At 48.2% G+C, this 26,292-nt stretch overlaps 2 long non-coding RNA genes across 2 annotated transcripts in view; both read left to right on the top strand.

The window, feature by feature from the left end:
* The window catches only part of LOC144135346 (uncharacterized), a 193,802-nt gene that overhangs the window by 126,894 nt on the left and 40,616 nt on the right, over window positions 1–26,292 (top strand). The window lies entirely within an intron of this gene.
* Window positions 1,364–6,640, top strand: LOC144135345 (uncharacterized). The gene is made up of 3 exons (XR_013315459.1): window positions 1,364–1,469; window positions 2,816–2,878; window positions 6,371–6,640. It is a non-coding gene; the product is annotated as an uncharacterized LOC144135345 (long non-coding RNA).

Below are 26,292 nucleotides of genomic sequence, written 5' to 3' on the forward strand. Positions count from 1 at the left end.
TGTGATGTTCAAAGAAAAAATGTAATACTTTGGGGATCCTGATACTATCAAAACTGTCGAGTAATAAGATGCTCAGTATCAATATAGGTTATAAGTCACAGTTTCTACCATTTTTTCAATAAAAATAGTCTTATATAATCAAAATTTTTATGTAAATATCTTATTTACTGTAACCTCTTAACCGCTATAACCGACTAAAAAAGTCAGCAGAGTGTCACTATATTTATGCATTTTTGTTTTAATATTGTTATTTGAAGAGTTTAGTTATTTTGGCTTTTATATAAAAGAATGTATGTCTAAGAATTCAGTGCGTGATCGTGAGCATGATCCTCTGTTGCCAGCTAGTGCTAAAGTACGTGACCCTTTTCTCTTTAGTTGAGAGTTTTTTCTGTTGCACTGCAGGCAGGACGCGCAATTGATAATAATAAACATTGGCTTTTTAGGGAAAGGAAACAGCGCAGTATATGTCTCATATAGCGTTGGACACCTGAACCACGCCGTAAGGGAAGGGATAAAGTGAGGGGAGAAAGAAGAAAGGAAAAGAGAGGTGCCGCAGTGGAATGCTCCGGAATAATTTCGACCACCTGGGAATCTTTAACGTGCACTGACATCGCACAGCACACGGGCGCCTTAGCGTTTTTCCTCCATAAAAACGCAGCTGCCGTGGTCGGGTCCGAACCCGAGAACATCGGATCAGTAGCCGAGCGTCCTAACCACTGAACCACCGCGGCGGTAGGACGCGCAATTCAATTGTTATTTTTTATTTTTCCTTACCCTGTCCAACGTCTAACAAATGTCAGCTGTCAAGAGGCACCTTATTCCTTAACTGCCCAGCAAAATTGTGCTATTAAGCATGCTTGAAAGTTCTGGTGACCTCAGTCTAAGAGCAAACCGCACAAAGTAGTTCCCCTCGGCGCTATTTTGAGGCAATTCACCTCGGCGTTTTATTTGCGAGGCGACTGCTCTGTGCTTGCGAATATGCACTGTCCTGAAGCAATAAAAACTGAAAAGTCCTTTTTTTCGCACAGCGCTACTTCTATGCCTACTTTCGCTGTGACCATTATATTTGTTCTTTGATAACAGCGATTTAATATTATGTCAGGCAGAAAACTATTTTTCCTGTCATGCGCAGTGAGTTTCGCTGAACAATTCTCCATCCATTTTCTCAGCTTCTTCAGGGTAAAAAACGAAACAAAGAAAAACATTCAGTGTTTTTTGAGCGAACAAAAGTTGGTCACAGGGAAAGATGGGGCAGTCACGTGGTCTACGTGACGTCACATCACGGGTACGATTGTGATGAAATTCCGGCTGTTACACCGACCGCTTCTGTATAAAAGACTGCTGTCGTGCGCAGTACGGGGCACACTGAATATCCTAGACATCACGTGGTGCATCCAAAAAGGCAGTCATGAGGACCCTGCTTCTTATCCTAGCCGCGCTCCTTGCTCTCGATGTGACCATTGCACGGGGTAAGTACTCTAACGCAATAGATATCTATTTCAGGTGTGGTTTAGAAGAGAGAAGGCACATTTGATCAAACGAAAATACCCTTAATCACCGATTCGGCTATGTGTATAGATAGCGCATGTGATGGCGCCGATGATTGTGTTTTAATGCGTTAGCACACGTACTGCCATTCCCCGAATTTGGCCGTTGTGTTTGGCTGTTTGTCTGAAGCATGTTTTGTGGCAGCCTGCCCACCTGCCCAGCTAAATATATATATATAATAGTTTATTTTCTGACTCATCGCTCAAGTTGGCTGGAATAACCGGTATATATATATATATATATATATATATATATATATATATATATATATATATATATATATATATATATATATATATATATATATATATATATATATATATATATATATATATATATATATATATATATATATATATATATACACACACTGGGTATTCCAGCCAACTTGAGCGAAGAGTTAAAATATAAACTATTAGATACTGGCGAGTGAAACATGCAGTTGTGTATTATTGACAGCCATCTTGCGCAGCACAGGCAATTTGTTGTTTCGAAATCAATTAAAAGTTTAGTTAAGTTAAATTATAAAATAAAAAATTATGCCTTTAGACAACAAAGTGTATTTGAAGCGCCGTCGAGCACCATCAGAGACCCCCAATCCATCATTTACGATAAGGAAACCCTCAAGTGCCTTTTTTTCCCTGCTCCAAAGAAAGCCCGCGAAATACAAAATAAACCACGTGACTAATGCACTTCCGCGCCAAGATCGTGCGGAACTCAAGCGTGGTTTGAGCAAACGAAATCACCTGCAACCTTGACTCGACGGTCCCGCACCAACGGGAGGCCGATATGTTGGCGGTGGTTTCCCATCTGCATCAGCCAGTGGCACACATGAAAGTGGGAGGTGCCGCCGCCAACATATCGGCCTGCCGCTGGTGCGGGACCGTCGAGTCAAGGTTGCTGGTGATTTCGTTTGATTTAAAAGGGTTTAAAAGGAATACTTTAAAAGGCTTGTACAGTGCTTTTCGCCAGTGGCTGTGTAAGATGAGGGACGCTTCCTATTCGCTTCTGTGCTCTTTCAACACTTTGGCAAATGTGTGCAAACTCGGCTTTCAGGGAAATCTAAAGAAACACACAAAGAAACGTATTTGTTTCTGTTTATGGTTCAGCAATCGCTGCCCAGACGCCTGTTTTTTTTTTAGCGAAATTATAAGGAAGGAAAGATGCTGTACCTACCAGGTGGCACCCGAGTCCATCTGGATTAGTGTATAAATTAACAAAACTTTCTCCTTTTTCGCCTTTTTCTCCTCTCCCATCCCCTATTTAGCTAAAAACCCCACAGGTGTATTCGCCCATAGGGAGTGTATAAAGTACTGGGGAGCGGCAGCAGGTGAGTTCACTGGGCATTCGCACACCTGTCATATGCCCTAACAACACTGAGTGTTACAAGAAGCCAAATCAGATATCTGCAACCAATTCCTTCTCACGTAATTATCAGACCTAGGCATGGAAAAATTGCTGGCAACATTCGACAGCGGAAAATTGCATAAAACGTGTGAGATTGATAGTGGCCATTTAAAGAGAAACTTTTGCTTCTAGAAACAATTTTTGCGCTTGTATACATGGCGAAAGTTTCTGCGTTTTCTTCTGGTACATGAATTTTCTGGAAGGAAGAAGGTCAGCCAGCTATGCTTTGTGAGGCTTCCGATTCCTGAAAATCACCGGCCGCGGTGGCTCAGTAGTTAGGGCGCTCGGCTACTGATCAGGAATTTCTGGGTTCGAACCCGACCGCGGCGGCAGCGTTTCGATAGAGGCGAAATACATAGGCGCCCGTGTGCTGTGCGTTGTCAGTGCACGTTAAAGATCCCCAGGTGGTCGAAATTATTCCGCAGCCCTCCACTACGGCACCTCTCTCTTCCTTTCTTCTTTCACTCCCTCCCTTATCCCTTCCCTTACGGCGCGGTTCAGGTGTCCAACGATATATGAGACAGATACTGCACCATTTCCTTTCCCCAAAAAAAACAATTAAGAAAAAAAAGAATAAGTAGAATTAACTTTAGTGTGAAATATTTATCTGCTGGCAGAATGGGATAAGGGGGCAGCCTGACGCCGCATTTCGTTTTGTTAACGCATATCATAAAACAAAGCCGTATCGATACAGGATCTTGCTACTTGGAGTCTCCATATTTTGCGCGATATAATACTCACCGTAGTCATGTACTAGCAAATCCAACACTTAATTACGATATTAAGTATGCACGAAATTTCCACCAAGCACATACACGTACGTTTACAAGACATGGAACTCAAACTTTATTTTGTTTCAAGATACACTTTCAAACACGATTCCGGTAAATAAAACAATAAATAAACAAACCAATAAATAGCACAAAATATACAAATACATTTTATTTCATGCGTCGTAAGCTAAACTATCATTTATAAGTGGCTTAAGGCATAATTCATGAAGTCATCATCATCGAAATTATTGTAAGTCCGTCTATGTGCACTGCAGGACCAAGAACCCTATCCACACTAACTTCCTAATATCATCCACTCAGCTGACTTTCTGTTGCTTTTAGATACGCTTGCCCTCTCTTCGAATCCACGAAGCTAGCTTAAGGCACCATCGGCTATTCTGTCGTTTTATTACATGCCTATTTCTTCTTCCAGATTACGACTAGAATAGCATTCCGTGTCGTCGTTTACCCGCCGCACTCAGCTCTCGTCCTGTCTCTTAAGGTCTCGCATATAAATTTCTCTTCCACAGGGACATAGGGATTTCAATTTTGTTTCCTGTTAATACTCTAGTGGGAATTCACTATTCCAGACGTACCAACCCCGAGCAAGAATCTTGTCCTGTTTTGTGACCTTGTAGCTTCATCACAACCTGCCCACCGAATTCTCAGCAAACTGACCATCGCAGCAGGTGGCAACTAAGTTAATAGACACGTTTAGCATACCGTGTACCGTGTTGCCGTTACCGGAGCACCAAGAGCCCGCCCATTTCCAGTGAGCACGCGCTGATTGGTCCCGATGCGGGAGGCGAGCGTGCACCTGCCGGGTACGTGGCGCCATCTGGCCGGGGCGACTTGCGAGGCGACCTGCGGATCTACGGCTTAGTTCGTTCAAAATGCGCTTCCCAACACAAATCAGTGATGCATTTGTCAGTGGACGCTGTTTGGTAGCGATAGCTACATCACGGTAGCATTTCGAAGCTTAAGCGTGGCGGCGCCCTGGCGGTGGCGGCGCCGCGAGACCCGTGGCTGCGCCGCCACTATGTCACGTAGTTGGTCACGTGGTGAGGAGCAGCTGCCAGAGGCGCGGCGCCGTGGCTGATCACGTGGTTTGTCACGTGGTTGACACGTCACCAGGCACGTGGTGCGGAGCAGCTGTTGCTGCCGGCGGCGCGGCGCGCCGGCGAAACCGAGCTGCCACAGCTGTGCGAATGCGCCGTGTCAGGTGGGACGAAGATGAAGGAACGCGCCGCCAAATGGAGCGGCGAAAGACTGACTTTGCAATTCAACTGAGCAAGTTCCACTCGGCCAGCTGTGGCTATCGCGTTACTTAAGGTCATCCCTTAAATGTGATATTCCACTCTTTAAGCGCCTCACTTCCTTTTCTACATGGGTTTTAGGATTTTAATTCAGGATATAGAAGCAAAATAATTCCATGTATTCTACAAAGTGTACCTTAACAAAATTGGCAAAAATGAAGCTCTCCAGGTCAGCGATGCATTAACGATAATACATTAATAATGAAGGTCCACTGCATCTAATGTTGTTGTTTGCGTTCGTAGTCTGGGGATCTGATTGCTTTTACTAAAGCAGGAAGGTTAATTTGGGTACATTGACGGAAAAGGCACAGTTAAAAATGAACAGCTAATTCCGTCGAATGTTCAGAGTAATGAGAATGCATTTTCTACACCACAGCTGAGTCTGAAATACGGTGGCTATGAAACGAATGCCTTCAGCGCAGGCACAATTTTTATTCGATTGACGTGAGATAACTGCTCCACATCTCCTTACATGCGCAGTAATGATATTATGGAAGGCGGTATTGCGGTTAAAATCGTATTTCATCGCTGTGTTTCCGTTCATGTCGGCATATTTTTATTGAGCCTAATTTTGGTTGTGCAAACTGCACATCGCCCCATTTAATCAGAAGAAATTCGGTCTCACTGCAAAGCGATAATGTTTTTTATGGAACTTGCTTTACATTAACTTTAATTAGCGCTCGCCCTGTCTTGTCTTTTTTTTCGTCCTGTCCTTCCACGCTGTGTTTTTGTAAAATGCAATTCCAATAAGCCCAAAGTTCCACCTTGTTGTGATAAAATTTGGCGTCCGGTGCACCGCACCAAACGTTGAGCTATGAGGCTACTCAGAAATTTTTTGGTTGGCGAACACTGTACTGCTTCTCAAGGTCTCAAGGGGCCTAGCCGCACCTGCTTGATGGCCTAACCGTGAGCGTGACCATTGATACGTACATGTTTATTGCGCAAGCCCTCTATTTATGGGGCTGCCATATTATGAAAGCAAGGAGGGCCGTCGTTTCATATTACACCAGCCTGGAAAAATAACAGCACCGTCCTCTCGCATACCATGTTCAACTTTTCTTTTACGAATGATTGAGTGTACTCTTTATTTTTAGAACATAACTGTAACGAGTAACAATTTTGAAAGAAATGGCTTTTCTCTTCAATAGTAAGTGAGACAGCAATGCACCTGTGGTGTACAACAGTTCAACAATGCAGAAATTGTATTACTTACTACGTTTTGGAAGCATTGTGAGGCGTCTTTGTTTTGTTTTGCAGTTTGTGTACATATACATAACCCACTCTTGCAAAACAAATCTTCAAAATTTATTTTCTCACCGCTTCTAGCATGGCCCGCACGAGAGTGCAGACCGGACGAAGTGTGCAGAAGAGGCACAGCGACCTGCGCAGAAAATAACTGTGACTTTCTCAAATCTGGAAAGAAGCGTAGGAGGTGCCCGCCGAGCTTGTCACCCAAAACCTTTTGCTTCTGCAAATCCCGTCGCTGGAGAAACAGCACTGGCCACTGCGTGAAAAAGTCGAAGTGCTTCAAGAAATAATGGCACCGCCACATAGAAAGCGGATGGCTAAAAACTATCCATTTCTCACTTTGCAATAAAGTGTACACGTAGGTCGATGCGTAAACTTCAACTTTTTATCTCACCGGTGAGAACGCTGTTGTGAACGCTCCTACACACTTTTACTACAAACATTAATGAAGCTAGGTGAGCTCAGTGTAAATAAAGTTTAAAGTAATGGCAGTTTAATCCACCAAAAAAGCCTAGGAGGTCTGTGCGTTCAATAAAAAACAACTAAAACAGGATAAGAACGCTGCAGGTTGGAATCAAATGTTTTGCTATCAAAGAAGAAAGGCTGGTAGAAGAAGACCAAAGTAGTTTAGTGCGGTTGAGTGAGCCGAATACAGCAACAATTGGCAGTATAGCTACCGTAGATTGAATGAATCTAAAACGCACCTTATTAATTTGCGCCCGGCATAGAAACTTAGTTCCTTGTCAAAGTACATTGGAAATGCTAGTTAGGTTTCCGGGAATTGAGGTAAATAATAAAACATATCCAGTCACCACCAGATCTTCGTGGTATGTGTGCACTCTGGATCAAACTTATGGCGGGACTTTCTCGCGACCTACTCGTTTATTACTGAGATTAGCACACGCAGCCTGCACGATGCCTTAAACTTGCCGCATGTGACGCCATTAGTATGCGGCTATTGTGAGCGAATCAAGAAAGTTTTTGTTCTCATAAACTCACATTGTTTTCTGTCAAGCACATATGAAAAATTCGCAGCTACTACTGGAATGAAAAGATGCTTAGTTGCTTTACTTCACTTAATTCTAACTTACCAAATTTTAAACAAGCGTTATCCTTTCGACATTTATCGTGCTTCGGTAGTCCGGCAGGCGAAGATGAGAGCACACCACAAGAGCCTGGCTGACGCGATGCACGTTGCCATTACGAATTAAGCGTGCGGCCGTTGACGGCTCGCCGTCCCTGCTTCAAATGGTGTCATATATTTTGTGGACAGCGGACACCGCCTTTACTTTGACCCACTCCCTTCCAGGGATGTAATTCTTCGGCTATTAAAAAAAAATTCTGCAAGGATTTTCACCACAGGCTAATCAGTGAGGCGTAATCGTTCTGGAAACGGGGGATTCTGAAAAATTGTTGCTACCTTCTTGGAGAAGAGAATACGCGTTTAATTCATTATAGCAATCTCTCTGTGATTTAGAAGAGCTGCACAAACTAAGTCCTGAAGTCCTAACATCTCATGGATCCTAGTGTGTGGACATCTCTTCAGCGTATCTTCTAAAACATCATTCATACCCATATTTTCAGAATCCTTCTTGCCTTTGATATTTACCTTTTAGTTTTTTACGTTGTAGCTCTTAAGTGATGCCGGCTTCGAAACGTTCGGTTACTAATTAAAACATTTTGGTCGTAAATGTGTTGTGTTTATTATACGACTGTACTAGCACTCAACTTAAGCGTGAACATAAGAAAGCAAAGAAATCCAAGCGAGAAGACACTCTCTTCAAAAATATTGAATACCATTGTAACTTACTTTGGTTTCAAGGGCATATGAACCGTACTTGAGAAGTGTTAATGAAAGCCTTTTCCAATCTATGCACAAAACTGTTTGTGTCAGCGCTTTTTTGGGCTCTTAGTTTAAGATGAATGTGATATTGCTTTTATTTCCTGAAGGAACTGGGTTCTAAGTAAAACATCATACTCAATGCGCGCACACGGGCCTCATTTATTATATACCAGGCTGAATCTAATTTATTCTCGAAAATTCCTCGTCACCAAATACTGCATTGCCAGCGTGAAAAGCTGAAAGCACTGCAGACTAGTTTATGAAAACCTTGTAATTATACTGAGGCAGGTTTACACTTATTTGCAGATAATTTTAAGCCTGCTGCAACAGTTGCTTTCAACGGCTCGATGCTATTAGAGCAACAATCGACTCCTTACAAGCGTAAAATAAAAACGCTTATACTGAGCACACATGATATTGACATAATATGTACACGCTTTGCTCGCAATACCGACGCCCTGATTGCGTTTTGTACATATAAAATGACCCCATTGAATCTGAATCAAATTATCACGATTACAAGCAAATACATGGAGGTTTCACACATACGACGAAGAGGTGCACATAGTGATCGTAATATAAACAACAAAATATCGTCAATATTTCAGAAGGAAAGACTTTCGCAGTGACGGCAATGGCGTGCGGACGCTGAATACTCAAGCGCATTTATTTTAGCGGGTTGGTGGTCTTTTTCTTTGTCTATATCTTTGTATTTTTGTCAACGGCGTCATCGCATTACCGTCGCTGTTGCTGCCGAGTGTGTTGTGGTTTGCTGGATGCAGTTGGAATTGGGCTGTCGTTCGATTGTCCTGGCCGAGTTACTAAGCGCTAAAATGGGGGACCGTAGCACGGGGCCACTAAATTAGGTCACTAAGGCTCTGGTGAGAAGACCCCGGGTAGCACCAAAGTAGTTGAGAAAGTACTTAATAAACTAGTACCTAAGCTTGATGCGCTTGCCACTGGTGTGATGACTTATGTAGAACAAAATGGGGGCTCACATACACAAATTTGCACTGAACTCACGTTCATAAGGCATTCGATCGATTTCATGAATGAAGGGTTCGAGCGCTTTAATGGTGATGTTGAACATTGGTCGTGAGCTTGCTGAGCTGAAAGCGCAAAATGTTCAGTGTCAAAACACAAATGAGCTTCTCCGGTCAGAACTGCAGAAAGGTAAGAAAGAAATCCTGGAATTAAAACAGTTCAGTAGGAACTGAAACCTTGAGATCTAGTGTTTCCCGGTTGTTCAAGTTGAAAACCTTTTAAATGCTGTACAGAAAGTGGCTGCTTCCCTGGGCGTTGAGATTGCCGAATCCGATATTGACATTGTGCATAGAGTTCGCTCTAAAGATAAAGACAAGCCGAATGTCGTGGTCAAGTTTGCAACCAGGTCAGCCCGGGACCGGGTGCTCAGTGCCGCTAAAAATAATCAACTGAACGTGGTGGGGCTCCTTGGTTTCGACGGAGAGCAGCCGCTGTATGTCAATGAGCATCTTTGCGTGGAAACTAAGGTACTCCTTAATAAAGCGAAGCAAGCAAAGCGGGACAAAGGATGGAGATTTCTTTGGGTGACGCAGGGGAAGGTTTTGATGCGCAGAACAGAAAATTCCACTATATTACACGTCACAAGTGAGGATGATTTGATGAATGTTGTGTGAGTCTGCTTTTCCCGCTTTTTTGTGATGCAGAATTTGCTTGTCCTTCACCATGGCTTTTTCATTTTCTGAGGTTGAAGAATCGATGCACGATAAAAATTTATTTTCAGTGTTTGATTGCAACGTACGCAGAGTTAGAGAAAACCTAAATGATTTGGTTGCACATTTGTCAAGGTACGATTCCTCTTTTGATGTCACTGCATTGAATGAAACGTGCTCAAGGACGATGAATCAGTCTGTCTTCCTGGTTATAAATTCTCGTCTCGACCTCGTGAATCACATACGAGAGGAGGCGGGGTAGAACTCTTTGTTAAAGATCACCTTGTCTTCTAAGTGTTGATCATGGCATCTCTTTGTTATAACTGTATTGAAGCACTTTTTATAAAGCTTTCCAGTGGACTTATAGTTTTGGTATTATACCGGCAACCTAACTCATCGATAACAGTCCTTCTTGAAAATTTTGAAACTATCCTTGTAGAGATATTTGGTGGGAAATGCTATGTAATCATTGTGGGAGATGTTAATATTGATGCATCATCTGGCACAGAGAATAACTATACCCTTCTCCTCGAATCGTTCGCATTGCGTAATCTCATCTCAGAACCAACCCACATAACGAGCACCTCATGCACTTTAATAGATCATGCCCTAAGGAACACTGACAGAGGTGTGAAAGCTGGTAGCTGTGCTGATATGACTGCTGATCTCCTGCCAATTTTGGTCTTATTTGAAACAGAGCTACGTTAGGAAAAACGGACATCACTCAGTAAAATGCGTACTAAAGTCAATTATGTTTTACTGTGCAAAATGCTTAAACAAACCACTTTTACTTCTGCCTATGACAAGGATTTTAATGTTGAGTACGCACAATTCCTAGCTCTTCTGAAAAATGCTGTTACACGGCGCTCTACTGTGGCCACTAAAAAATACAGCCAGTCAACATGTCCCTGGACGACAACTGAGATCTTAAACATAATGAAGGAAAAGGACAAATGGTACCATAAATGGAAGCAACTAAGAACATACAACTGTTATCTAAGCCAGTTTAGACGCAACCGCAACCTATCTCTGCCTCTAATGAGGAAGAGGAAAAAAAAATAATTTTCGTCACTTGCAGAGCAGACTCGGGGTAATACGAAAGAAAATGTGGGACGTAGTTAATGATGCAATTTACCTTCGTTCAAGAATGAATGTTTTGCCTGAATCAGCTAACGAAGACACGGCTGAATTATTTAATGCCCATTTTGCCTCCAAAGAACCTTCACTGGCTTCACAGAATAATATTGTTGAAGACTCGTTAAGAATGCCTGACCTGGTTAACAATACTTTCGCATTGCCTGACTTATCAATACAGGAAGTGATAGCAGCAGTCAGCAGTCTCTTAATAGGCAAAGCACCAGGCCTATACGCAATACCTGTGAGACTTATAAAAACAATGTTGATATTCTAGGTACCCATTGGTTGCATCTTTTTAACAATTCCCTGAGAAGTGAATGTATGCTATGAGCTCAAAGCCGCTAAGGTCACGCCGGTCTTTAAATGCGGTGAGCGGTCCATTCTATCAAACTATAGGGCAATTTCGGTATTAAGTGTAATTATTACAGTATTCGAAAAGGCGCTCTGCAATCGAATACAGAGGTTTCCTCTGTCAAGATCAGCACGGATTCCGAACCCAAAGATCTAATTCCTCGGCAGTTCTGGTCGTGACACAGCTGATAAACCCCGCCTTACAGAGCAACAAACTGGCCGTAGTTGTTTGCTTAGTGCAATGGGACCGACCGGCAGGAGTTCAAGCAGCGGAGCGAAGAAGAAGACGAAGTGCAGCTGGGATTTTCGAGTGGGCTAGTTGAAACAATAGATAATTTTCTCTCTTGCCGGCGGTTCGCAGTTCACAGAAAACAGTATTTGGAGGTCCCCCTTTCGAGGTTAGGACTTCCATTGTCTCTTCCAGTCATTCTTTCGTTCGGTGCGAGCGCAAAGGGATTCCCGTTAAGCAGTGTCTGCGGCTACCTTCATGATTACATCAGTGCAACTGATCGATTACCTTGTTAGCTGTATACAAAATTTTGTGACATGTACAAAAATGGTCGAATCTATTCCTGGTAATTAATATTTATTTCATTCATTTGACTGTTCCGATTTTTATATTGATTTAGTCTTCTCACGCCTACTTTTCCCCGCGCAAATACCTCATTGGGATTGTCTACTGAACCTTGGCCAATCTCCATGCGTTGGTATGTGCCATGCTTACTAAGGAGAAGATTTTCGAGTGACGCCTGTGAGTGTGCCCGTCGTGTCGCCGTTCGACCAACGCCAACCGACCTGCGTTTCGAATAAACACATTTACACTTGGTGGAGGTCTGTCGGTACCCGTCCCGGTCCACATCCCGGAACTTCGAAGCGGAACGCTTCTCGTCCCCGCAACCATACCGGAAATGTCGGAGCGAACCATCGCAGCCCATCCCTACCATCGTCCTCTGTTCCGGGGTGCAGCGCCAGCATGACCCTTCTCCATTTAGTGGCATCGACGACCAGGACGTCGACGATTGGCCGGCCTCCTAAGAGCGCGTCAGCACTTACAATCGGTGGGACGATTCCGTTAAACTTAGCAACGTTCTCTTCTATCTAACAGATGTTGTCAACCTCTGGTTGCACAACCATGAGGCCGATCTTCCCACCTGGTCCTCCTTTAAAACGAGCTTCGCCGACGTTTTTGGCCGGCGCGCCGTCCGGAAACATCGCGCCGAGCAATGCCTTCGAGCTCGATCTCAGCTACCTGCCGAGACATTCACTAGTTATATCGAAGATATCGTTGACTTGTGCAAGCGTGTCAACCCGTCCATGACCGAAACTGGTAAAGTCAACCACATCCTTGAATGCATAATAATAATAATGGTTTTTTTGGGGGAAAAGAAATGGCGCAGTATCTGTCTCATATATCGTTGGACACCTGGACCTCGCCGTAAGGGAAGGGATAAAGGAGGGAGTGAAATAAGAAAGGAAGAAGAGGTGCCGTAGTGGAGGGCTCCAGAATAATTTCGACCACTTGGGGATCTTTAACGTGCACTGACATCGCACAGCACACGGGCGCCTTAGCGTTTTTCCTCCATAAAAACGCAGCCGCCGCGGTCGGGTTCGAACCCGGGAACTCCGGATCAGTAGTCGAGCGCCCTAACCACTGAGCCACCGCGGCGGGGCCTTAAAGGCATCGCCGATTACGCTTTTCAGATGCTGCTGGCGAAGAACCCCAGCTCCGCCGCTAGCGTCATCCAGCTGTGCCAAAGCTACGACGAACTACGAAAGCAACGCGCATCTACGCGGCAGTCCGGCGCGTCTGCAGAGGGTCTTGCTGGCTTGGCCATTGGTGGCTCGTCTTCTGAGCAGTCCCTGTTCATGCAGCAGATCAAAGACTTCGTCCGCGAAGAAGTCGCTCGCCAACTTTCTATGCTGCATCACATTCCCGACCCCGTCTGCCCTCCGCACGACTTGGCGCCATCCCTCGCGCCCACTATCCGCTGTGCTATTTATTCAAGAGCAGGTCGCTGCTGTTCTGCCACCCAGCCCCCCCCCCCCCCCATTCCTTCTGTGGCAGCGCCACTCACCTATGCCGAAGTACACGGCGCTCGCCCAACTCTGCCGCGTCCCGTACCAGCCCAGTAATTTATTAAATGTTTACCTAAAAATAGAGCTCTTGTGTACATCCTTGTTATGACTCCATGCTGAACTCGAACACGAAGGCAATCCAATCCCCGCTCCGGAAGGTCCAGAATTGAGTCCGCAGCGTCAGTGGTGGCGGATACAGGAATGAAAAAATCCACGTTTACGAATCATTCTGCACAAACTGCACCCCAGTCTCACGGGTAAGCTGAATGTTCATTCAGTCCACAGAAACTTTCGGAGGACATCAAGATAATAGAGGAAAAAATTAACTCAAGAGGAAGCGCGACGCCTCGCGGCCAGTTTTCGTAAGCCAAGTGCTGCTGAAGCCATTCTCTCCCCCGTTTTTCGCTATCAAGTAAGTCCGTGATATTTTGTTGTTGGTGTGTTTCAGTCGGGTTGGTACACGAATGCGCGCGCACATCGGGGATAGATATCACTGCACGCCATCACATGGCGTGACCACGGGGGCACAGACTCTCTTTTGTAGATTTTATCGCTAGGCTTCAAGACTATCGCGGGAAGCTCCCTCTCGAGCCTTCATTATCATCCACATGCCACGAAACACAAAAAGTGCTACTAGAAATCAAAATACGTCTACATCAAGATGATTGGACATCTTGAAGAAGTGTAGCTAAGATATATTGACACCGCCCATTCATCGTCGTCGTTCTACTAGAACCACGAGAGCGCGGAATGCGCGCGCGAGCTGGCCTTCGAAAAAGAAGCCGAAGTGTCTGGCTGCGAATGCTCCGCTTTTGGGACTGCTACTGACGTCCGCTGCAGTCACCTACTTTGACGTATCCAACCGAGCTGTACCACCCGTGACATCTGGTGGAGGGCGCTGGGTAACGCATTACATGCCTCGGACTTCCCCAGCAAGCAGGAATTCAAGTCCTCGAGGGTCATCTGCCATCGAGGTGACGCCTGTACACCACGGCAGCCGCCGGCTCCAAGGCCTTCAACCCGAGTTTGGGCTTCTGGAGTCTCGCTCAACCCAAGCGGTTCGTTCAGCGCCATCGTCGACGACCGTCCGGCCCGAAATAGGCATCCAGACGACGATTAGTTCACCTTCTGTTGTGCTGCAGCAACCTCGGGAGCCACCGATCTTCCAAGGTTCTCCAGGCGAAGACCCGGAAGACTGGCTGGAGAAATTTGAACGCGTGGCCCGGTACAACAGATGGACGGAAGACTCCAAGCTTCAACACGTGTTCTTTTCGCTGGAGGGCGCAGCTCGTACGTGGTTCGAGAACCGAGAGTCATCCATAACGAAGTGGAACGTATTTAAAGACCAGTTCCTGAAGGATTTCACCACGGTGATTCGAAGAGAACGGGCCGATCTGCTCCTTCAGTCCCGAACCCAGCTACCAAATGAAAGCATACTGGTATACTTCGAAGAGATGGCAAAGTTATTTCGTCGAGCAGACCCGGACATGACAGAGCAGAAGAAACTCCGGTACCTTATGCGAGTTGTCAAGGAGCAAATCTTTGCCGGACTGGTTCGCAATCCACCGAGCACGGTGTTGCAAAAGGGTTGCAAGCCCCAAGGGTAGCGTTGGCCTGGCGGCCTGGGGCAAAGCTGGAAACATCCGAAGGTCCCGGCAAAGGATGAGTCGACTGGCAACAGAACAACTTGTTTATTCTGGCATCTCAAAAGAGCAGCCGGTCAGGGCGACCACGTTACTCGAAGGAAGCAAATCGAAGTCTCTCTCGGCGTTTGGGGCAGCGGCGTTTTATACCCTCGGAGTCGAGGGCAAGAGGGAACGGCTTGGGAAGAGTCATCCGATACGGCGACGCTTGAACATGTTCAGGCGTGACGGGCGCGTCCGCCAGGCCGGCGCCGGTCAGACCTCCTCGCCTCCCAGTTGGGGAGCTCCTCTCACCGGCTGCCGCGCTTTGACAAGCGTGGGCAAAACATGCACACACACACACACGCACGCACGACGACACGTGGCACTGAAACCTGCCTGGACGCGCTTGGCGGGAGGCGTTGCGGCCGCGATGAACGAAGCCGCGGCGTCCGTTGCATCCGCGCCGGCTATACCGCGCGTCGTAGGCGAGACGTAACAGACCGCCCCGCCGGGAGAAGGAGATCCCGATGGTCAGGGGACTGCATCCGCTGTCCAGAGGGATGTCGCTCGATGATGCTCGTAATCGAAACCGGTCGTCCCTCGACGTTGATTGAGCGCAGCGCACAGAGAAGGCCTCGTTCTCAGGTTCAGGATCACACAGGGCACTGCAAAGTCACTTCAGGAGAGTTGCCATTTTTGTGCTCGTTCCCAGCAAGCGTTAGAACTACGCCGAAACGCAACCGCTCAGTCAGCAAGCACGAGACAACCCTCACTAAGCTCTGCCAGGCTCTTTCCCCTTTTATACTACTGCCTAGTTCCTTACAGTAGTCAAGCAGCACTCAGAACGCGTCCACAAATTGGAAAATTGCACTAGAAAGCACATAATCACTTTGAAACACTAAACAAAAGCAATATGTTAAAAATCCTGCCTCAGGAAGAAAACATCAGTAACCAACAACTTTGAGGCGGATTCCTACGTTAGGGGCTTCGACTTAAGCCATCGGCGTTACCGTTGAGACTCCCCTTTTTGTAACGCACCTCAAAGGAATATTGTTGCAAAGCGAGGCTCCAGCGCAGGAGGCGGCCATTTTTGGGAGATATGGTCTGCAGCCATTGGAGAGGGCAGTGATCCGTCTCAATGATAAACCTCGAGCCGGCTAGGTAGCATGACAATTTCTGAACGGCCCACACGAGACACGCACACTCTTTCTCGGTGGCGCTGTATGCCTGCTCACGACAGGTCAGCTTGCGACTAGCATACAGGACGGGGTGTTCCACTTCTCCATTGTCCCTTTGGCACAGTACAACGCCCATGCCTCGCTCACTAGCATCGCACTGAACAACGAACCCTTTTGTGTAGTCTGGCGATCGTAGCACAGGCTGGCTTGTTAGGGCGCTCTTTAGGGCGCTGAAAGCTCTTTCCTTGGTCTCGCTCCAGACGACTGTTTGGGGCTCTGTTTTTCTTAGAGCATCCGTCAGGGGAGCCGCGATATCGGAGTACCTGGGGATGTACCTCTGATAGTAGCCGGCGACACCTAAGAACGACCGAATATCGGTCTTCGTACGCGGTTGCGGGAAGTCTAGCACAGCGGCCACCTTTATTTCAGAAGGCCGGCGACGACCCTGTCCAATCACGTGACCGAGGTAGGCAACCTCGGCCTGTGCTAATTGGCACTTGGGAGCCTTGATTGTCAAGCCCGCTTCGCGCAGGCGGGTTAGCACTGCCCGCAAGTGTGCCATATGCTCAGACCAGGATGCGGAGAATATCGCTACGTCGTCTAAATACGGTAAAGCGAATTCTTCCTGTCCCCGCAACACTTTGTCCATGAGGCTTGAAAAGCAGTATGGCGCGTTCTTCAAACCAAAACTCAAAACATTAGGACGGAATGTTCCCATTGGTGAAATGAACGCCGCATACCTACTAGCCTCTTCTGTAAGTGGAACCTGCCAATAACCCCTGACAAGATCTAGGGTGGAAATAAACTGAGCGCTACTAACTTTCTCAAGGCGCTCCTCGATGTTAGGGATCGGATAAATTTGATCCTTAGTAATGGAATTAAGCCTGCGGTAGTCGACGCAAGGACGAGGTTCCTTGCCCGGTACCTCAACTAAAATCAAAGGGGAGGTATAATCACTCTCACCCGCCTCAATAACACCGAGCTGTAGCATTTTCTTTACCTCAGCCTCCATAATATCGCGCTGGCGGGGTGACACCCGGTACGCCTTGGATCGTACTGGCTCTGGGGAGGTAAGTTCTATATCATGAGTAAGGACAGAAGTCCTACCAGGCCTCTCAGAGAACTGACCTTGAAACTCTTGTAAGAGTTGGAGTAGTTCGGTTTTCTGCTCAGCCGACAGCGGTGCTTTAATGATTAAGTCACTAATGACCTGATCAGTGTCTTCCCTGTTCGTCACTGAGCTTAGTCCCGGAAGCTCGACCGGAAGCTCTTCTAACTTTCCCTTGTCGGGCATTTCCTCTCCAGTACCTGGTGCCTTCAACGCTACAGGCTCAATTTTATTCAGTTCGGACGTGCTCTGAATATCAGCTTGCTGCGCCTCCGACCCTTTTTCATTGTTCGACAACGTCGGCCCCGCAACTACCGCCTTTGCAGCGAGCTCCCGAACTCTCGATCTGGTTAAGGCCTGAACGCTAGCCTCACCAAACAAAAGCCCCTTCTCGCGCAGGAGGTGATCGGACCTGTTCGAAAATAGGTACGGGTACTAGGGGGGCAGCATAGATGACACTACGGCCTCCGTCTCAAGTGCTCCGAAAGGTCCTTCAATAAGCACTTTTGCTACGGGCAGACACACGCTATGAGCTTCCAAGGCTTGCTTGATCCATGCGCACTCGCCCGTGAACATATCGGGTTCTACGTAAGAGGGGTGAACTACATCCATTGTAGCTGCGGAATCACGAAGCACTCGGCACTCTTTCCCGTTCACGAGGAAGTCTCGCATGTAAGGCTCGAGAAGCTTCATGTTCTCGTCAGTGCTACATAATGACAAACACACGACTTCTCTTTTTGTTTCTGGACACTGCGCCGAAAAGTGACCCGGCTTCTGGCACGTATAACACACGCGCGCTTGCCTCCTCTCGAACCGCTTTCTGCGTTCGGCTTCGGCTGCCGCCGTCTCCTTACGTTCGGTCGGACTGCTTTCACTTGCATCCGCACTACGTGTGTCCCCCCTTGCTCTCATGGGCGTGAACTTCGGCCTCTCAGACTTGGAGCCAAATTCACCCTTTTGACCGTCCTTAGCTCCGCGAGCCCGACGCGTCACAAACTCCTCGGCTAGCTCAGCGGCTTTAGCCACTGTACTAACGTCTGGCCTATCCAAGACCCAGTACCGCACGTTCTCAGGTAACCGACTATAAAACTGTTCTAGCCCGAAACACTGCAGAATTTTCTCGTGGTCACCAAACGCTTTCTCTTCTTTGAGCCACTCCTGCATGTTTGACATAAGCCTGTAGGCAAACTCTGTATATGACTCACTTCTGCCTTTTTCATTTTCCCGAAACTTCCGACGGAACGCCTCCGCTGACAGCCTGTACTTTTTTAGCAGACTCGATTTCACTTGGTCGAAATCCTCTGCCTCCTCTCTCTTCAAGCGAGCGACTACGTCGGCCGCCTCGCCGGGTAACAAAGTGAGCAAGCGCTGTGGCCACGTTTCCCGAGAGAACCCCTGCTTCTCGCACGTTCGCTCAAAGTTAACCAGGAACAAACCAATGTCCTCTCCAAGCTTAAACGGCCGCATCAGGTCAGTCATTTTGAACGATACCCGTTCTCCTGCACCGTGTGACTGACTTCCATTACGAGCGCGTTCCATCTCTACCTCGAGACGCTTCATTTCCAAAGCGCGCTCTTCTTTCTCTTTTTGCTCTTTACGTTCGCGCTCGTCTTTCTCTTTTTGCTCCCTCTCCTCAATGGTCTCAAGGCATTCCGACAGCTCGTCATCCTCAGCCTCCAACTCAAGAATAGCCCTTAGCAATTTCGGTTTGCGCAACGACTTCAAATCCATGGCTGCTCCGAATGCTGCTTTCTCTACTGCCTACTATTGTCTTGCCGCAAACTAACCCGGCAGCAACGACAACCACAATTACCAGCTCTGTTTCTGACACTAACAAAAGCCTGGCAAAACTCAGAAGAAGAAAGTCCCGCACTCACCAAACCTCGCAGCCAAGAATTCAGCGCAGTCGTTCCGCTGCAGGCAACCAGTCATCACACAGGGCTCGTTGCACTGCTCCCGGATGGTCGTTGTGCTGCTCAGCATACAGTTGACCGCATATCTTCGCTGCTGGCCTCCGTTGTCGGGATCTCACCGCTGGCAACCAGTTGTTGCAAAAGGGTTGCAAGCCCCAAGGGTAGCGTTGGCCTGGCGGCCTGGGGCAAAGCTGGAAACATCCGAAGGTCCCGGCAAAGGATGAGTCGACTGGCAACAGAACAACTTGTTTATTCTGGCATCTCAAAAGAGCAGCCGGTCAGGGCGACCACGTTACTCGAAGGAAGCAAATCGAAGTCTCTCTCGGCGTTTGGGGCAGCGGCGTTTTATACCCTCGGAGTCGAGGGCAAGAGGGAACGGCTTGGGAAGAGTCATCCGATACGGCGACGCTTGAACATGTTCAGGCGTGACGGGCGCGTCCGCCAGGCCGGCGCCGGTCAGACCTCCTCGCCTCCCAGTTGGGGAGCTCCTCTCCCCGGCTGCCGCGCTTTGACAAGCGTGGGCAAAACATGCACACACACACACACGCACGCACGACGACACGTGGCACTGAAACCTGCCTGGACGCGCTTGGCGGGAGGCGTTGCGGCCGGGATGAACGAAGCCGCGGCGTCCGTTGCATCCGCGCCGGCTATACCGCGCGTCGTAGGCGAGACGTAACAACGGTCGCAGAGTTTCTGTCGGAGGCGACCACCATGGAAAAGACACTCGATATGCGGTTGCGGCAATGCGAGCGTCAACCTTTGGCCATGACTGCGGCAACCACGGACATCAGTAACACCCACATGCTTCGCGAAACCGTACGAGCTATCGTTCGCGAGGAGCTCCAGAAGCTGTTCCCGGCTACGCCGCCTGCGCCAACGGTTACTGCTCTATCCGAGGTTATTCGGGAAGAGGCGCAACAGGCGTTTACAACACCAGCTCCGTATCAGCCGTCCACAGCCCCACCGCAAATGACATACGCCGCTGTTGCTCGTCGCGCACAACAGCCGCCGACTCGTCTTCAGGAAACCCCGGCCTCTTTTCGGCCGCCACCACCTGCTCGTCCTGCTCCATCATATCCCCGTAAAAGGGACATCTGGCGCACTCCCAACTACCGTCCTCTCTGCAATCACTGCGGTGAGCCGGGCCACCTGTACCGCAACTGCAGGTATCGTCAGATGGGCCTGCCGGGGTTCCCTGCAGATGCACCACGTCCGCAGCCTGGGCAGCGACCCAGAGAAATCAACGATTATCTGGCCGAATCTGCCGGTGGGACCCGCAGGTCGCCATTCCCACGTCGTCGGTATTACGATGACTTTCCTCGGGGAAGGTCGCCAAGCCCCCGCCAGGAAAACTAAAAGCAGCAACCTTTGAGGGGGAGGTTGCTCACCGACGAAATGTAACAGACCCTCCTACGCCGCAACTAGGTGGCCACCCGATGCCACGACCGAATGCCGTCCAACACCGTGAAACGCCGACTCGACGGGAATGGCACCTGACGTATCGAAATGAACCCGCGCCGCACCGCAGCCGTGACCGAACACCGCGCCGTACCGCTCACACGCCGTCTACGACAGCAAACCTGAGCATTTCCCTCGACGGAACAGACGTCACTGCACTCGTCCACACAGGGGCGGATTACTCTATCCTCAGTGTAAATTTCGCCGCCACTCTGAAAAAGGTCACCACTCCGTGGATGGGCCCACCGATTCGTACAGCCGGGGGTCACTTAGTTACACCGACCGGGACTTGCACATCAAGAGTAGCAGTTCAAGGCACAACCTACCTGGCAACGTTCGTTATACTCGAACATTGTTCACGTGACGTCATTCTCGGGATGGATTTCTAGACCGAGAATGGAGCGGTCATCGACCTCCAGTCAAAGGCCGTGTGTTTCTCCACAGAGAACGCAATACACATAAATCCAGACCATCCGACCGCACTTTGCATCCTGGATGACCACGTCACCATCCCACCTCGTTCGAGTATTATGGTTTCTGACGGCGCCAAGACTGTGCGGAATTTCGAAGGCGTCGCGGAAGGCAACCAGATCTTGCTTTTTGCCAGGAGCCTTGCTGTCGCCAGAGGAGTCGTTAATCTCGTCGACGGAGAAACAAGTGCTGATAACCAATTTCGGTGGTGCACACCAACATCTGAACGTGGGAACCGTTGTGGCTCACGTTGATGCCATCGCCCATGTCAGCAGCACACCCAGTATTTCCACAATGTCGTTGTCGCAAGAGCAGAGCCCAGTCACTGGTTTCACGTTCGACGTCAGTCCAGCACTCTCCCCGACGCAGCAACAACAAGTTAAAGATCTTCTTCTGCACTACGGCGACATCTTCTCGGTATCATCGTGTGTTGGACGAACTCACCTAGCGAAGCATCGCATTATTACGGACGATAACGTGCACTCTCTCCGACAGTCCCCCTACCGAGTGTCTCCCGCTGAACGCGATGCTATTGGCCGCCCAGTCAAGGAAATGCTCCGCGACAACGTAAATCGTCCTTCCCGGAGTCCCTGGGCAGCGCCAGTCGTCCTTGTGAAGAAGAAAGACGGAACATTGCGGTTCTGTGTAGACTACCGTCGCTTAAACAAAATCACCAAAAAGGATGTCTATCCTCTTCCCCGGATCGACGACGCTCTGGATCGCCTTTGTAGCGCTAAATACTTTTCTTCGATGGACCTCAAGTCAGGTTACTGGCAAATTGAGGTCGATGAGCGGGACCGTGAAAAAACAGCTTTTATTACTCTAGATGGCCTGTATGAATTTACGGCCATGCCCTTTGGACTGTGCTCTGCACCGGCAACTTTCCAACGCCTCATGGATACCGTCCTTGCCGATTTAAAATGGCAGACGTGTCTCGTCTATCTTGAAGATGTCGTCTTCGCCCCGACTTTCCAGGAGCATCTTCACCGCCTCGAATTGGTCCTACAAGCAATAAGGTCTTCTGGACTCACGCTCAAAAATGAGAAATGCCACTTTGCGTATACAGAGCTGAAGTTCTTAGGGCACGTTGTGAATCAAGCCGGTGTTCAGCCTGATCCTGAAAAAACAACAGTTATTGCCCATTTTCCGCCGCCGCAAGACCTGAAAGCTGTCCGCCGTTTTCTTGGATTGTGCGCGTATTACCGTCGCTTCGTGAAAGATTTTTCTCGCATTGCCCAGCCGCTGACGCGCCTAACAAGGTCGGACACACCTTTCACATGGGAAGCAGCGCAAGAAAATGCATTCCGCAGCCTTCAAAGCCTCCTGCAGGCGCCTCCCGTTCTGGCTCACTTCGACGTAAACGCCGACACGGAGCTCCATACTGATGCCAGCAACATCGGCTTAGGTGCTGTCCTGGTCCAGATCCAAGCAGGTCAAGAACGGGTCATCGCTTACGCAAGTCGATGTTTGCCACCAGCCAAATCAAACTATTCCGCTACCGAGAAAGAATGCCTTGCCATTGTATGGGCCACTTTGAAATTCCGACCGTACCTTTACGGCAAAAATTTTAAGGTGGTGACCGATCATCATGCCTTATGCTGGCTCGCAAGCCTTAAAGACCCGTCCGCTCGCCTCGTCCGATGAAGTCTGCGGCTCCAGGAATACGACATGACTGTCGTGTACAAATCCGGGCGCAAGCACTCTGACGCCGATTGTTTGTCCCGCGCCCCAGTAGATCCTTCTACCGACGCCTGTAATGATGACGACATCTTACTTACTGCTCTCAGCGCCTCCTGCCTCGCTGACCAACAATGCGCCGACCTCGAACTTCGAGACGTAATGAAATTTCTCAACGGCAGCAACACGACCGCCCCACGCGCTTTCAGGCGCGTGTTGCCATCTTTATGCATCCGCAATGGTCTTCTGGTCAAGAAAAATTTCGCTCCAAACAATACGCAATACCTAATCATCGTACAGCCTAGCCTGCGCAATGAAATCCTCCAAGCCTCCCATGACGAACCCACTTCTGGACATTTGGGCATAGCCCATACGCTAGCCCGAATCCAAGAGAATTACTACTGGCCTCGTCTCCGTGCTGATGTCACTCACTACGTCAGAACGTGCCGAGCCTGTCAGCGTCGCAAGGTACCGTCAACCAAACAAGCTGGGTTCTTGATGCCCATTAGACCACCCACAAGGCCCTTCCAACGAATAGGAATGGACATGCTGGGTCCGTTCCCACGTTCGAACTCTGGCAACAAATTGATAATTGTCGCGACGGACTACCTTACCCGCTATGCCGAAACGTCAGCTGTACCCAGCGGCACCGCTTTAGAAGTCGCTAAGTTCTTCGTGCATCAGATCGTACTCCGCCATGGGGCACCTGAAGTGCTGATCACTGACAGAGGCCCTGCGTTCATGGCTGAGCTGCTGCAGGAGATCTTGGTTTACAGTCATACCGACCACCGCCGAACAACGTCGTACCACCCTCAAACGAACGGGTTGACTGAAAGACTGAACCGAACCCTTTCTGACATGATTTCCATGTACGTCGATATTGAACACAAAACGTGGGACGAAGTGCTTCCTTATGTCACCTTCGCCTACAATACGGCCATACAAGAAACAACGCAGATGTCCCCATTCCAACTCGTCTACGGCCGTGCAGTGACGACGATGCTCGACGCAATGTTACCACATCTGGACGACTCTAGCCTTCACACTGATACCTACACGTTCCTGGAACGCGCCGAAGCTGCTCGCCAACTGGCCAAAGTTCGAATTCAGGACCAACAACTTCGAGATGCAGATCGCTACAATCGGCGCCGTCACGACGTCCATTATGCGCCTGGCGACCGTGTGTGGGTGTGGGTCCCCATTCGGCGACGAGGACTGAGCGAAAAACTCCTCCATCGCTACTTCGGACCATACCGCGTGGTCAGGTCATTGGGCGACCTCAACTACGAGGTCATTCCCGATGGATTTCAGAAGTCCCGACGGTCCCCGTGCCCTGAAGTGGTTCACGTGGTCCGCCTGAAGCCTTATCACGATCGGTAGCCTCGCCCACTAACCCCGTTCAGTCCTTCCGACCTCTCCACTCACTCCCAGCATCGGGACGATGCTTCTTTTTGCCGGGGAGCAATGACACCGCCCATTCATCGTCGTCGTTCCACTAGAACCACGAGAGCGCGGAATGCGCGCGCGAGCTGGCCTGTATGTATGTGTCCACTATAACAGGTTTACCCGGACGTCTTGTAGACTTCTAGGTGATACCTTGATTCTCTGTATAGATGTGTTTTAGCCGTTTTGTGTCTGTGGCTATGTGATGTTATTAAATGAATGGCACTTTACGAACATCCCCTGCTTGATGCCTCCCAAGAAGTAAAAGCTGTAATAAAAATACAAAATCTGTATATTCAGGGCATGCGAGAAAGCTTGTTCGTGTGCTGTCTTGCCCCTCATTAGTTTCATTTGGCTTGTTTTCTTCAGATTAAAGGCGTATTTGCTCTGAGAGGAAGTCTAGGTAACAGGTAATAGGTGCATGGGACAACATAGCAGTTTCTTTTGCAACAAAATTTTGCATACCAAAAGAGCAAAAGAAACTGCTGCACTATCTCATGCAACAGTTGTCTGGTACCTAAACACGTACGCACCTAAATAACACATAACATAAATACATAAATGCCTAAACCTCGTCTAAGAACAAACGTGCCTTTAATCTACAGACAACAGGCCAAATGTCAAACAAGGGGGGTAAGAGATAGCACAGCAACAAACTTTCTCATCCGCTCTCAATACATACATTTTTCTCCCAAGCGTGCAAGCTGTTTGTACGTTCTCCAAACAGAATTCTTGCTGCTCGTGACACAACAAGGTGAGGTCTTCGTAAAGAGCCTTTCACTTTTCCTGCTGCGTAACTACAAATGAATTGTGTTCATGTCACATATTCCTGCAATGCCTGGTGTGAGATGACAGCTTTAGGAGGGCAAACTGTGTTAATTAAATGCAATCATGGCAGAACTTGAAGTACAAATCACACTGACGAAACAAAAAGAACCAGTGTAGTTGGTTCTCAAAGCAGACACTGTACTCACTGCAAAAATAAATGAAGAAATGCCTTCAAATAAGGAATTCAACATTTTATTGCCACAGTAAAACATACCTGCTACTTAATATGAAAATAAAGTGGAACGCTGAATCAAAACAAGTGACAAATGACCTCAAGATAAGAAGAAGTGTCACTCAGAAAGAACAATTCATGTGCGCCTGCTTTACATGAGAGGCACCAGGTACATGTCTCCCATAAAGACTCCAAAACAAATGTTGCTTGCAGTCACACTCCACAGAGGGCATGAAAAAAGCCACGGTCGTGAGTCGAACAGAAAAATTATGTCAACCTTCAGTACTCAATATCTGGGTCTGTCTGCCTGCATGTATACACTAACAAAAAACAAAGGACAGACCACAACTAGTCCCTTTTTATCATGTTGCATTCATGATTCTTATAGATGCATGGAAAGCAAGGACTGTGTAAGCTGCACAACTCGCTTACCAAACGTCAGGAGCCCAGGCAGTCACGCGGCTTCGGGAAAGCTTCGAACAACCTGCACACACATAGGGCAGCACCACTGAGGCCAGGAGCATAATGAACATACCAAACTATCAAAATCTCCTGTTTGATTCAGATCGCTTTGTTGGTGGAACTTTCAATACTAATGAAGCAAAAGTTAGACAAATGGCCCATGCATTCATGCAGATATAATGGTACATAATTCCTTCAACTACTTTATTTTCCCTCTGAGAAATGGCACCAGACCTCAGGCAGCATACAAAATGCTCACATAAGTTTCAGGAACTTGACATATTGTAATGAAGACGAAAAAGAGGGCAGTGGAGTGGGACGCGGAAGGAGAGTTGGGGTGCAGTGGTGCAAATTTGTACGTCACATTGCTGAGTTGCCTCAAGACGCCGTATGGACTAACGTAACTAGGCAGGAGGTTCTCATACAGGCCCACACGGCGTGCAGAAAACCACAGGAGTACCAGGGAGCCGGGAGGGTAGTGGACGTAACGTTGATAATTGTTGTAACGACATTTTTCAGCGGTCTGAGAAGCGTGGAGACAATCCCGAGTGATTTGGCGGG

The sequence above is a fragment of the Amblyomma americanum genome, chromosome 5 (assembly GCF_052857255.1).
Source record: "Amblyomma americanum isolate KBUSLIRL-KWMA chromosome 5, ASM5285725v1, whole genome shotgun sequence".
NCBI lineage: Eukaryota > Metazoa > Arthropoda > Arachnida > Ixodida > Ixodidae > Amblyomma > Amblyomma americanum.